Source organism: Catharus ustulatus, chromosome 13, assembly GCF_009819885.2.
Source record: "Catharus ustulatus isolate bCatUst1 chromosome 13, bCatUst1.pri.v2, whole genome shotgun sequence".
NCBI lineage: Eukaryota > Metazoa > Chordata > Aves > Passeriformes > Turdidae > Catharus > Catharus ustulatus.
Genome location: NC_046233.1, coordinates 20,952,844 through 20,966,106, shown reverse-complemented (window position 1 = coordinate 20,966,106; position 13,263 = coordinate 20,952,844). Strand labels below are relative to the sequence as shown.

Sequence of the window (13,263 nt, the reverse complement as noted above, 5' to 3'; positions counted from 1 at the left end):
CAAACCAGAAGGAGATCAGTAACAACAGAAGAATATTAACAGAAGAGTTAATTGACAAAGTTTCGAGGCTTGGTTTTTGGACACTTAATCACTAAGCTGATGGCAGCACTGGAGAGGAGCAGATGAGATTCTTCCAACCCAACCTGTGGAACATCTTCACTGCCAAATATCCCAGATCAGATGCCCAGGACTTTGCTGGGTCTCGAGGGGCCTCACTGGAGCTACCTCAGTGAAGAGTCTTGGCTTTGGCCATGGGGTGGTAGTGGCCCCAGCAGTGTGGTGGTGGCCCTCAGCAGGGAGGGCTGGCCCCCTCTGTGTTGGGACCCAGGGGAAGGCAGACAAGGACCTCAGCAGCCCCTGGATGCCCCCCGGCTCTGGGAGGGGAAAGGAGCTGTTTCAGGGTGGGGTGGAGGGGGCAGCCCCAGCACTGCCTTGGCTGTACCTGGGTCAGGCAGCCCTAGGCTCAGCTTTGAAATGTGAAGCAGCTTCCTTAAGCATTGCAGGGGGTAAAAAGTGAATTAACCATATCATAGGCACATGGTACTTCCCTGCTCAGATTACACTACAAAATCTGGGCAGTTCCTAAGATAGAGCTGGAGAAGGGGATTTGGGAGTGTGAGCAGCACTTGGAGCAGAGCACAGCTGACATGGCTGGGAACAAAAGGTGAACTCGCCACATCTGCATTGCTGCTTGTACACAGGTCAGCAGAAATCTTTCATAACTGGACATTTGCTGCAAATTTGCTGGGAGGAGTGTAAGATAACTTTGAGTGCTAGATTTGCTTTGTGCCTTGTGTTCTGCTACTTGCAGAGCTTGTATCTGGCTGGGTTTCACTTTGATTTTTGTACTTTGTTTTTCAGATTTACTTCTTAACTGTTGGGTTTCACTTTGATTTTTGTACTTTGTTTTTCAGATTTACTTCTTAACTGTTCTTTAGGCTCTAAAGGCATTGTTTAATAGCTCCAGTTTGATGCAGTTTAAAGATTAAGTAGAGAGGGGCAGGTTTACTTTGTTAGTTAAGGCTGCTAAAGCTGAGTCTTGGCTGCTCGTGGACAAAGCTTTTTGCTTTTTTGCAAAATGCTCCATAAGCAACACATGTGGTTGTACTATTAGTCAGATCTTCACAGGCTTTTTTTTGGTTGTTGTTTTCTTCTCAAAGTGAGCTTCTTACAAAAATAGTTATTTTTAATGCCACTTCTGGCCTTTTGACTGGGAATTCAAAGTTTTACCTCACGGGCTGGAGCGAAAGTTAGGTTTGTTTTTGTTAATGCAAGTCAAGGAGCAGCAATGATTCACTGTGACAGACTGAATGTGAGCCACATGAGCCGAGCTGTACAGGCATAAAGGAGGATTGTGCTGTGAAATATCTCCAAGTAATTTAGATTTTGACACACTTACCACTTCTCAAGTTGCATTTCCCCCTCTCCTCACACTCCTGCCCTTCCCCCACCATCCATGATCTGATGTGATGGAAAAATATAGGCATTGTTTCTGGAATCAGGAATGGCTGGGCTAAAAGTGCTTTGGTTCTGCAGATTTTATTATAGCAGTGTGAGAGCTTCCCAAAGAGATGGTAATGATTATATGCACTTCCATACAGGGTCCTCAGTGATGACATTCTGGACTGAAATAATCGAGTTTTGAGGTGACGGTTCCTATCCCTGGGAGCGTGTGCTGGTCTGTGTCCCTGGGGTGGTCCGGGCTGGGTTCCTGCTTCCCAGGGTGGGAGTTGCAGGGATCTGCTGGAGCCCAGCTCCCACACCTGTGGGTAACGCAGGACAGGAAATCCCAGGAACTGGGTGCGGGGCCACTGTGTCCTACTCCGGGGCAGCATTCTACAGAGCCATTTTCTTCCAATTAAACACTATTGATTTTGTTTGTGTTTTGGGTTTTTTGCTGTAATTTTCTTTCCCCACCCCCCTCCCTCCCTTTTATTCTGTGGTTTTCTTGTATGAATGGCAAATGAAAGCTGTTTTAGTGTTGACTCAGATGATACATACTCCTAGCAGGACTTTATGTCCTGCCTTTTTGTTGATTAAATGTCATAGCATTGGGGTGTAGAAAGGAATTGCAAATGGCAGTTCATTTCTGGCTGGGGTTTCTTACCAGAGAGTGAAAGGCAAGAGTGTGGAGCTGTGTGTGAGTGCAGCTAAGTGTAATCTCTATAAAACAAAACATGTTTTAATGGCTCTTAAACTTGAAGATTGAATTCTGTTCTCTTAGGAAGAGTATCCTGCAGATACAACAGACACATGCCGGGGGGAAAGCAGAACAGAGTTTGGTGTTGCCGTGAATTTGTTATAATCCAGTGGCCCACTCTAGGTCTCTCTCTCCCTGTAGTTATTACATAGGATGCTGCTGGAAGTGGGGATTAAACCAGACGCTGAGTTCACATTGTGACCCACCTTTGCTGTTTAATGTCAAATGGGAAGTCTTAAAAGCAAACCAAAAATAATACATTGGATACTATTTTTAAGGCAAAACCCCAGCAAAATGTTTGTCATCAGGTTCCAAGTGATGCCTTGCTTCACTTTAACAATGAGCTATCCATTATATGGTCTTAATTTATGGAATGTTAAACAGTTTCTGGCATTACTGTGCCCCTGCAGGAAGAACAGATGGTACTTTTGAATGAGTTTTACTATGGGATAGGATGTTCCAGGTCTTCAACAGATCATATCCATCTGTAAGAAAGGAATAGATAGCATTTGTGTAAAGTAAACAAGATAAACTCAAACAACTTAAAATCTCCCACTGAAGGGAAAACAGTGCCTGTGGGCTGAGGTGGTAGTACAGATTGGAAGGTAATGTGGAAAGGTACTGCTTAACATTATTTTAAAGGTGAACACTTAGCTTTGGGAAACATCCCAAATGGGAAATCTCTTTTATCAGGCCTTGGGAGGCAGTGATCAGGGTGTGACGTGGTCAGGGTGTGACTGACAGAAGCCTGTGTATAACAAGAGCACATTATTTTTATATATTGATTGACTTATAGAGCTTTGGCTCTCTGAGAAGAGCATGGAAACAATGAAAATCCTGATTCTGACAATCTTTATTGTGCCCTCCTGTAATGTGGCCACCCCCACATTACTGAGAGGAGCGTCTCCATTGGGATGCACACCTTGCACCCTTCATAGAAGTTTGTCTTGTAGGTGAAACAGAAGATTGGCAGAATTGTGAGGTGTCATGCCACTTTCCTTCTCCATTCCTCTGGATGACCAGAACCAGCTGCAATGATGGAATTCATCATTTTTTTTCAGGGCTCTGCTGGGATTCTCCCAGTTGACCTCCAAGGGAATGATTGCTTTCTCCTCCCTGGCCTCTGCACTCTTGTGGTCCATATCTGGTGAAGGAATATCCCCTTTCAGTTTGTGTTCCTTACTATTCTGTAAGTTTTATTCATATTGCCCATAGAGTTCTCCTTTGCAAAACAAAAATCACAGGCTCTTCAGCCTTATCTACCCCAAAATAAGGTAATTAATCATGTAAGGACTCTCTGTGGTGCATGGTTGTGGAGTTCCCATCTCTGGAAGTGTCCAATGCCAGGCTGAGCAATCTGGGGTAGTGGAACAACCTGAAAGGTGGAACTGGATTATCTTAAAGGTCCTTTCTGGCCCAAACCAGCCTGGATTTCTGTGATAAAGCTCATAGCAAAGGGACAGTCCATTCATCCATCCATCCATCCATCCATCCATCCATCCATCCATCCATCCATCCATCCATCCATCCATCCCAAACAGTTTATTGGGGGTATTACAGTAATTTCACGACTATAAGGCGCACCCTTTTGACTAAAATTTTTTCCTGAACCCGGAAGTGCACCTTATAGTCCGGTGCGCCTTATCTGATGTACAAAGTTGCGACATTTGCCACCCCGGAAGTGTGAGCTGCAAACAGGGGGCGGTACCGCGGGAGCGTCGAGTCGCGAGGAGGGGTGGGAGTGGGCAGCCACGGCCAGCAGGAGCTGAGTGGGGAGGGAGGGAACTGCCCCGGCCCCAGCCCCGGCGCGGGGGGAACGAGGAGCCGCCGGCTGTGGGGGGAGTGAAGAGCCGCAGGGGCTGCGGGAAAGCGGCGGCGGTGGCGCTCCCACTGCGACCGCGGGAAAGGGGCGAGAATCGGTGGCACTGCTGCCGACCATGGGGAAGGGGCAAGAACCAGCGGCGCTGCCCATGCGACCACCAGAAAGGGGCGAGAACCAGCGGCGCTACCCGTGCGGCCACCGGAAAGGGGAGAGAACCAGCGGCACTGCCCGTGCGGCTGCCGGAAAGGAGTGAAAACCGGTGGCGCTGCCCGTGTGGCCGCCGGAAAGGGGCGAGAATCGGCGGCGCTGCTGCCGACGATGGGGAAGGGGTGAGAACCAGCGGTGCTGCCCATGCGGCCGCCGGAAAGGGGCGAAAACCAGCGGCGCTACTGCCGACCGCAGGGAAGGGGCAAGAAGCAGCGGCGCTGCTGCCGACCATGGGGAAGGGACGAGAACCGGCGGCGCTGCTGCCGACGATGGGGAAGGGGCGAGAACCAGCGGTGCTGCCTGTGCGGCTACCGGAAGGGGGTGAAAACTGGCGGCGCTACTGCCGACCGCGCGGAAGGGGCAAGAAGCAGCGGCGCTGCTGCCGACCATGGGGAAGGGGTGAGAACCAGCGGCGCTGCCTGTGCAGCCGCCGGAAAGGGGCAAAAACCGGCGGCGCTGCCCGTGCGGCTGCCGAAAGGGGCGAAAACCGTCGGCGCCGCCGCCGACCGCGGGGAAGGGGCAAGAAGCGACTGGGGCGGACGTGCCGCTGAGCCGAGCGAGGATGGGTGTCAGGTCGGCCGAGCCGCCGAGCGGGGACGGGGGCCAGGGCGGCCATGCCGCCGAGCGAGGACAGGGGCCAGGGCGGCCGTGCCACCGAGTGAGGATGGGGGCCAGGGAGGCTGTGCTGCCGAGTGAGAACGGGGGCCAGGGCGGCCGTGCCGCCGAGCTGAGCGACGGACGGGCGGCAGGGCGACTCCGCGGAGCTGCGAGGGGGAATGGCATGGCGGCACAATGGAGCCGCAAGGGGGAACGGCACAGCAGGAGCTCCGAACTGAACAAGGGAACGGCACGGCAGGAGCGCCGAGCCAAGCGAGGGAACGGCACGGTGACTCCGTGGCGCCGCGAGGGGGAACAGCACCGCAGCAGCACAGAGCCACAAGGGGGAGGCGGCCCCGCGGCTGCACCGAGCCTCGCCTGCCAGCACTGGGGGCGGGAGGGAATGCCAGGGCCCACTGCACGGGGAGGGCGCCTGCGACTGTCTTTGAAAGCCTACGCCGATCTGTGAAAAATGTTTCCAAATTGAGTCCCTGCCAGTAAACTCCACGATCGCGGGTTTCCGTTACTAATTCGTTACTTTGTTGCGCACAGCACAGATTTTTGCGGCAAAAAAAGAGTGCGCCTTGTAGTCCGGTGCGCCTCATATGAGCTACAAAGTTGCGAATTTTGCTGACTCCCAGGGGGTGCGCCTTATAGTCCGGTGTGCCTCATGGTCGTGAAATTACTGTAATTGCCCTCTGAAGTCCTACCCACCCCTCCACTGATTGTAGAGAACTTCATCAGCGAGGTGACTTCTAGAAAACTTCAGCTGCACCAGTGACCGTCTGAGAATTCAAACTCCCGGACTTTTTTGTTCTGTTCTTGTTCTTTGTACTTTTACAAAGGTTACCCAGGATTGTGGTATCACAGCCACTTGTTTTCAGAATTGAGCCTATGAAGTCAAAGTATTACTGAAGTGCAGTGAAAATCTTGCTGGTGCCAGGCTGCAGCTCAGTCAGCTGGGTGTGCACGTCTGACTGGGCTGCCAGAGCGTTTCCATCATGGCAGGGTGAGGCAGGGTCGTGCCACAGGAAGGCTCCCTGCAGGTGCCTCAGCCCAGCCTCAGAAAGCACTGACAGGGCAGTTCTACAAAGCTGAAATACCTCCCGTTGCACCTCCTCTGCTTTCTTTGGTGGGGTTTTTATCCTTCTTTTATTGTTTTAAAAAATGAATATTCTGTGCTCTTGGGAGACATTAGTTCATCTCTCATCTTTGTAGCTTTTTCATCTTAATTTTCATTCTCAGTCATACGCTGGACTGTGCCTAACTAACGTGGAAGGAGGGACTATAACCTCCTTCTTTTTCTGTTGTGCTAATTATTTATTTCCCCTTGTACTAATTATTTATTTCTCCTTGTATTAATTTTCTTTACAGTTATAGGGTTTCCTCAGCTGGAAAATAAAATAATTTCCTTCCCTTCCAGAAGATCATTGACCAAAACATGAATATGTATTTTAATGTGCCAAGACCAAACAAATTCTTCATACTAGTTAATAACACTTCGAGGGGAGTATTGTTTGCTGTGATGAAAATCAGATTGAATTTACCATTTGGTCAGTGTGTTCAACAAAACCAAGATGATGTTAAAGGAGAAAAAGTATTCTTTTTAAAAATATGTGTGTGTCTATAAGGTAACATATACAATTACTCAGTCAGCATTTTTTGTTAATTCAGTATCATCTGATTTACTGGGATTTCTGTTTTGAATGTTCCACCTGTAGTTGCAAGTGATCATGGGTTTACTTGGGTGATGATCAGTAACTTAAAATATTCAAGAGTCTGGGTTGCACACTTACCCAGCAGATCATACTAACTTCCTGTGGTATTAGAAAATGTAATGTGTAATTCACAGAATAAACTAGAGTTGCTTTCTAATCTCATTCTGGTTTGTAGACTGAATATGGAGCAGAACCACAAATTGTTCTGAACACAAGAAGTGCACGCATGCATCTGAGGGCAGAAGCTGTCTCAGTACATTTGGACACTCAGCAAACTGTGACTGAGTATGCCAGCTTGGGGTTCTGTGCAGAAACAGGAAAAATATATGCTCCTATCCCCAGGAAATTATTCTGCAAGTTAAGGTTGGCCCCTGGACAACTGGGATCTCTTCCCTTTCAAAGGAAGGGAGTCAAGATACAGGATTCCACATTTGTTGCAGGCAAAAATGAAGGATAAACCCAAGGTGGAAGATGGAGGTGGGGCATGGGTGATTTCTGTTAGCTCTGCCTGGAATTTTGTTGTCTCTGCATGATGGGCTAGCATGGAATGGCAGAACAGGCTTCTTTCTGTTCAGTTTGGTACCCACCAAACCAAATTAATTCCATTAGCTTCTATGGAAAGTTTGTGCAGGAACACTTTGGATTGATAGAATACATCTGTGGCTGCTGACTGATTAGCAGCATGATAGATGCAGTTTCATTTACAGGGATTTATTTTCATTCATGAGGAAAAATTGGAGGTTTCTTTTCAGCACTTTTTTGTGTTAAAACTTTTCAAAGTGCTCAATAAATGGTAAGCTTTGATTGCCATTTGTTTAATGCCTGTGGTAATTAACATTTCTATGAGAACATTTTAACCAAGTGTTCTAGTTTTTCCTCCATTAAAATAATATTTTTTTTGTTTTAGCTGAAGAATTTAATTGCTAAATGTAATAACCCTGATGGGGGCTTTCTTTTGTCACCATATGAGAGGAAACTGTTCTCAGGGAATTATCACTGCTACTTTTTCTGGATTTTATTAATTTGTAATTGGCAATATGTCTCGTGATACGTCCAGTCCACTCTCCAGATATGTTCTTGTCTGCAGTCCATGGAGGTTGACAGGGCATGTGCATGAATGCTGGAACAAGTCCAAGTTCCTTTTCTTCAGACCAAAGAATATGTGGGCAGATGCTCAACCAAATTCAATAATTGGGCATTTTTCAATGCCCAACAGCTAGACTTTCACCATTAATCATGATAGTGACAAAGTCAGGGTGCAAGAACCGAAAAATTATTTGCTACAAACTTGCTGTATTGACATTTTGTTTTGACACTGATTTGGCATTAATTGGCCGACTGAAGCAAACCCCTGAGTTCCTCTGGAGAGCCTCAAATGCGAATCCTCAGTTCTGAGGCTGAAGTTCAGGTGATGGAGGCAGCACTGCTCCTCTGGCTGTGAGCAGTTCTGCCTCACAGGTACAAAAATGTGCAAAACAGCCTGGCAGTGCCCTTCAACCTTCCCTGTATGGAAACTGTCGCTCATTATTTCCAAATTGCCTCATAACGTTGCACAGGGCAGGAAAGACCACTTGCTAAGCTGCCAGTTAAATAGTAGGCTTTCTTTGGCCTAATTTGGATTTTAGATGGAGGTGGGGGAATTTTCAGTTTGAACTGTTTGGAAAGAGCTGTCTGAAATAGGTAGGGAATTCCCAGATATTCCAACCAGCACATTTCCCAACAAAAAGTCTGTATTACCGTCACTGCTTAGGGCAGTGGGGTTCAAAGTGCCTCACAGAAGACTGGATTATGAAAAAGAAAAAAACCCAAAACTTAAATATGCTGCTTACAGAGAGTTCTAAGTAGTGTCGAAGTTCTTTTGTGGAGGAGAGTAGAAATGGGGAGAGGGGATCACAGAGGGAGTGGGAATGCCATCTCAGGTTTTGCATGCCAGTGTCCCTGCAGCGGGCTTTCCTTGATGAGAGGCACTGCAGCCCTGCAGAGGGGAGCTCTGAAAACTGCAGAAAGGGGCAGGGGGCTGGAGCATCCTAGAGGGAGATTGGAGAAAGGAAGTAGAGAGAGAGAAATCTAATCCGGGATCTTGGAAGGATATGTTTGAGGGGCACAGTTAGGAATTTTGTGGGGTTGTGCTTGAGTTACTTCTGGTGGGAAATGGTAAATATCTAAATAATGGGGACCATCTTGGAAACTAGGGATTTGTTCCTTCCTGAGAGGGAAGAGAGGAGTGCAGCTCTTTAAATAAATGAGAAAGAATTCTTTCTTTCACTTATCAGAGCAGGCTCCAGTATTGACAGTGCTCACTGGAGCACAGAGCTGGTGCTGCCCCGTCTCCAGGCTATCTCCACATGTGTGCAGCTGCTCGAGGTGCTGTGATGCTCAGGGACCTGCCTGCTGCCAAAAGAGCTCTCCCTGTGCAAATTAGTTCATAACTTATGAGCTTTGACAAGTTTTTGTTGGCTGTGCCTTGGGAAACATTTTTGAGTGGCTGTTGCTGAGTTTGCTTTAATCTTTTCCCAGATTTCTTTGGCCGGTGTGGAAATAGCTGGATTATTTAATTGTGTTTTTGAGGAGTATATATAGTCACCTGAAACTTGATGATGTAAAAAGAAGAGAAAAAACATGTATCAATAGCAAACACGTTTATTTTCACTCAGTATAAGAATTTGGCTCCTTCTGCAGCAGAACTATGATCCTGGCCCGGCTGCCAGGACTTGCTGAGCCTCCTCTACATCGTCCGGACAGGAACCTGCCTGTGGTCAGTTTATCAGGATTCCCACAGTCAGTTTGTCAGGGATGCTGTGTCTGGTTTGTCAGGGACCCTGTGGTCATTTTGTCAGGGATGCCATGGTCAGTTTATCAGGGATCCTGTGGGCAGTTTGCTAGGGATCCTGTGGGCAGTTTTCCAGGGATCCTATGGTCAGTTTGTCAGGGATCCTGTGGGCAGTTTATCAGGGATACCATGGTCAGTTTGCCAGGGATCCTATGGTCAGTTTGTCAGGGATCCTGTGGTCAGTTTGACAGGGATGCTATGGTTGGTTTGTCAGGGATCCCATAGCTGGTTTGTCAGGGATCCCATGGCAGAGCCCTGGGCTTGCCCCTGCACAGCCCTGTGTGAGCTCCCCATGTACCATGTGAGCCCTTCCTCTCCAGCTCCTCAGCAACTGCCTTGCTCCCACTGAGTCACTCTGGATCTGCTGCACTGGCGACTCCCAGTGACACAGAATTGGACTGGATTCCTCTGGAATCCAGTACCTGCCCTGTTGTTTTGGCCTGGGCTGGGCTGAGCTGAAGGGGAGCCCCAAGACATGATTCTTCCTTCCCTGGCTCTGTCATTTCCTTAGAAAAAGGCTGCCTTTATTCTCTAGGACTTCAAAAAGCCTTCAAACACTGCACATTCTGGAAGAATAAATCCCAGAGCTGCCTGGTCACTTATTTTACTGCTTGGCTACTTCAGCTGAAATATCTCAGGTGATGCTTTTCCATTACAGTGTGTCAGGTTCCTGTTTGGATTTGAGTGTGGGGAACATCCTGGAAAGCTTCTGGAGCATCTATGCTTCTGCTGGGAAAGGAGTTCTTACCAGAGTTCTTCTGGGAGGCTGTGTGTGTTTTGATCCCATGCTGTTTTCTTCTTGTTTGTCTCCTCTTGAGTTTGCTGTTGAATTGAATTAAATAAAAATCCTCCAGACTCCCAAATGTCCATTTTTGGAAGCTTTTCCATGAAAAGGAGTTTAATCATAACTGATTTCTTACTGAAAGCAAAGCTGAGGAAAACTGCCTGCTAATGGGCTTGTTTAGCCAAGAACCAGAGCGTTGACAACTCCACAGTGCTTTACTTTCAATAACAAAAAGCAGCTCGTTGGATTGGGATTTACCCTGAGGTTTATCCTACCCCTCTGGTCTTTCTACCCAAAACAGGGGTTCAGCTCAGCTCAGATTCCTTTAATTTACAGGGTAGAGATGATGGGCCCTGGGCCTGAGTGTTGCATAAGAGCAGTGGTGGAAATGCTTCTCCCTTTTCATTCATCCTCCTGGTGAATAGCCCTGCAGTTCCCTCTTTGAGGAGAGCAGCAATCCAATCCCTTCCAGCAACAATCCCATCCCTTCCAGCAGAATCCCTTCCAGGGCCTGGTGAGATCACAAGTTTCTGGATTGAAGAGGGTGTGAAAGGAAGATCTAATCCATGGGCTGGCACAGCCCACTCAGGAGTTACTGGGTTTAGGGTTTTTTTCTGGTTTTCATACAAGATTCAAATGCTCTCACAAATTTCCATTTTCCCTTGCATTTAAAAGGGATTGTTTTTAAATTGTTATTTCCTTCTGTCCCCTCCCTGCTTCCTCCCTCAGTCTAAGCTGTGACCACAGGCAGTAAGGAGCTGCTGGCAGCTGCAGCAGTCCAGAGCCCTGGCTGGGAGAGGTGTGAAAATGCTCAGATTGGGGAAATACATTCCCCTTGCTCCTCGGGATGGGTGTGCACATGTGCTTCTGCCTGCTGCCCTGTTTCTGCAGAACTTTCACTGCTGTGAGAAGAGATTCAGCATCACCAAAAGGTTCACCAGCTCAGAGCAGGGCTGTGTTTGGTCCCTGCTTATCTACAGCTTGAACCTGCAGAGCCAATTTCAGCTGGCTGGCACTGGGAAACTGGAAGAATTGTTCATGGCAGCTCTATGGGCTGGTGATGAACATGCTTTGTGCCAGCCCTGTGCTGGCTTTCCCACAGGTTTTTTCTTTGTGTGTCTGAACCTTAGGTGTGGATTCATGGGCAGGCTCAGGGGCTGCCCCCAATTGCAGCCAACTGTGCTCCCAGTACCCAACACAGGAGGGACTGCACAGATGGCTGCCATCTTCTGCTCTTACATCAGCCTGGCACCTGGCCGTGCATGCTTTCAGAAGCAGAAGATACAGATCAGAGCAGCATTTCTGTTACTGTCATAATTGAAAATGGCAGTTCAGTGAGGGACTGAGCGGTGGGACAGAGAAAAGAATTTTTCTGTCTAAACGTCTTCACAGGGATCTGCAGCTGGTGAAATCGCAGGTACATCTTAAAGATGGAAGTCAGTGGGTTCTCCTGCAGTGCACTGGATTTATTCTCTACTGCTTTTTGTTTATAAATGGCTGCCTCCTTCTGTTCAGGGAGCATTTGACAGAATGCTGTTGCTCCTGTGGTATCTTTTCCAAATGTGCCCACCTTCTGTGTGTCTCTGGGGCACCCTTCACACAGAGAGGCTGTCTTTGTATGAAATTCTTGCAGGAGAGTGCCTCCTGTCACCTCTGCTTACCTAGAAATAAGCTTTGTAGTTCAGCACTGAAATGAAACCATCTGGAGAAAGACTCTCCCCATAAAATGCTCCTCTTAATTTAAGGAAGTTGCACATTTAAAATGTCTAGATCTTCTGTGGGAACACACTGGTTTCATCAACATTTTTGAGTAATATGATTGAACAATTTTAATCAAGTCAACATTCTTCCTTTTGGTTTTATGTTATGGCTTTGATTGAAGTAAATCACTTGGAATATATTGTTTTGCAAAAAGTGTCAAAATTTATAACTTTCTGGCCTCAAACCAAATTGAAATAAGCATCTTGAAATCTTGTTTTATTCCTCTGCAAGGAGACAGGAATATGATGTTTTTCAGCCAGGACTAGTTACAATCGTGATGTCTGCTGTTGTTAGCCTTGGATGTCCCATCACACAGATACTAGTTACATCTGCTTTTCTTTTCCATGAAAATACGTGCCTGCTTATTTGGACTCTTTTTAAAGCTGGTTTTCCATAAGGTGTCTTTACTCTGCCTTGTGTAGGAATACTTTTAAAGAAGGAATTGAGGCATAAGGAACTGCAACAGTGTGACCATCCACTGTTTGCTGCTGCTTTAGCTCACATGTTTACGTGGGTGGAATTTGAGGGACTCAGTCCAGAGCACTAGCCCTCTCTTGCGTGGGCATTATGAGCACAGAAATGGCAGGACTTCTTTAATAATGGCCCAGTAAAACCCAGTAAAGCCAACAGGCTCGGCCCTTGAGCCAAAGCAGAGCCGCATAGACAGGTTAGGAAATTCCACAATGGACATGAATGGAATTCTCCTGGGCCATGAATCAGTGTGTGAGGGCTGGCACGAGTGGCACATGGTTCCTTGCTGTAGAGCTCTGCGCTGCTTTCAACAGAGCCTTTGAAAGACTTTTATTTTAGTGTGCAGGGCTTAATTTGTCCTTCAACAAAACAGCAAAAGTCAGTGGCATTGGTAAGAGTGGGTGAAGGACATTGGTGAGAGTACAAAGAACCAATTCTCATTCTAGTGAAGCCCTTGCATATTGCCCCAGTTGTGTAAAAGGACATTAAGGAAAGCATTAAAATAGTTAATGGAAACAAATTATTGCAATAACATCTGCTAGTATTAAACACCCCTATCCTACAGAGATAGTGCCCTTTTTTTTACCCTCTTGGTTCAGACGCCTTTATTTACAGCTCCAGCTTTTGATGGCGTTCCCCAGTAATGAGCTGCTGTCTCCAAAGCATCATTGCAGTGTTGGGGAAGGGCAGGGATCCAGAGGTGGAGCCCATCAGCTGCAGGGCTGACAGGAGCACAGCTCTGTGCACAGGGATGGGGCTCCATGGGGCTCAGCAGCCGTGGCTGTGCTTCCCTCAAAGATGGTCTTCTCTGTGCCTGAAGTAGAGGCTGTTTCTCTGATATGTGAGTTTATGGGCTGCGGGTAGTGATGGGTG

General features: G+C 47.5%; 1 protein-coding gene across 1 annotated transcript in view; it reads left to right on the top strand.

Moving 5' to 3' along the window:
• Nucleotides 1–618: 618 nt before the first annotated feature.
• FBLN2 (fibulin 2) overlaps nucleotides 619–13,263 on the top strand; it is an 83,197-nt gene continuing 70,552 nt past the window's right edge. The window contains exon 1 of the mRNA XM_033071180.1: nucleotides 619–701. The gene's annotated coding sequence lies outside the window, so the exon portion shown is untranslated. The remainder of the gene's footprint in view (nucleotides 702–13,263) is intronic.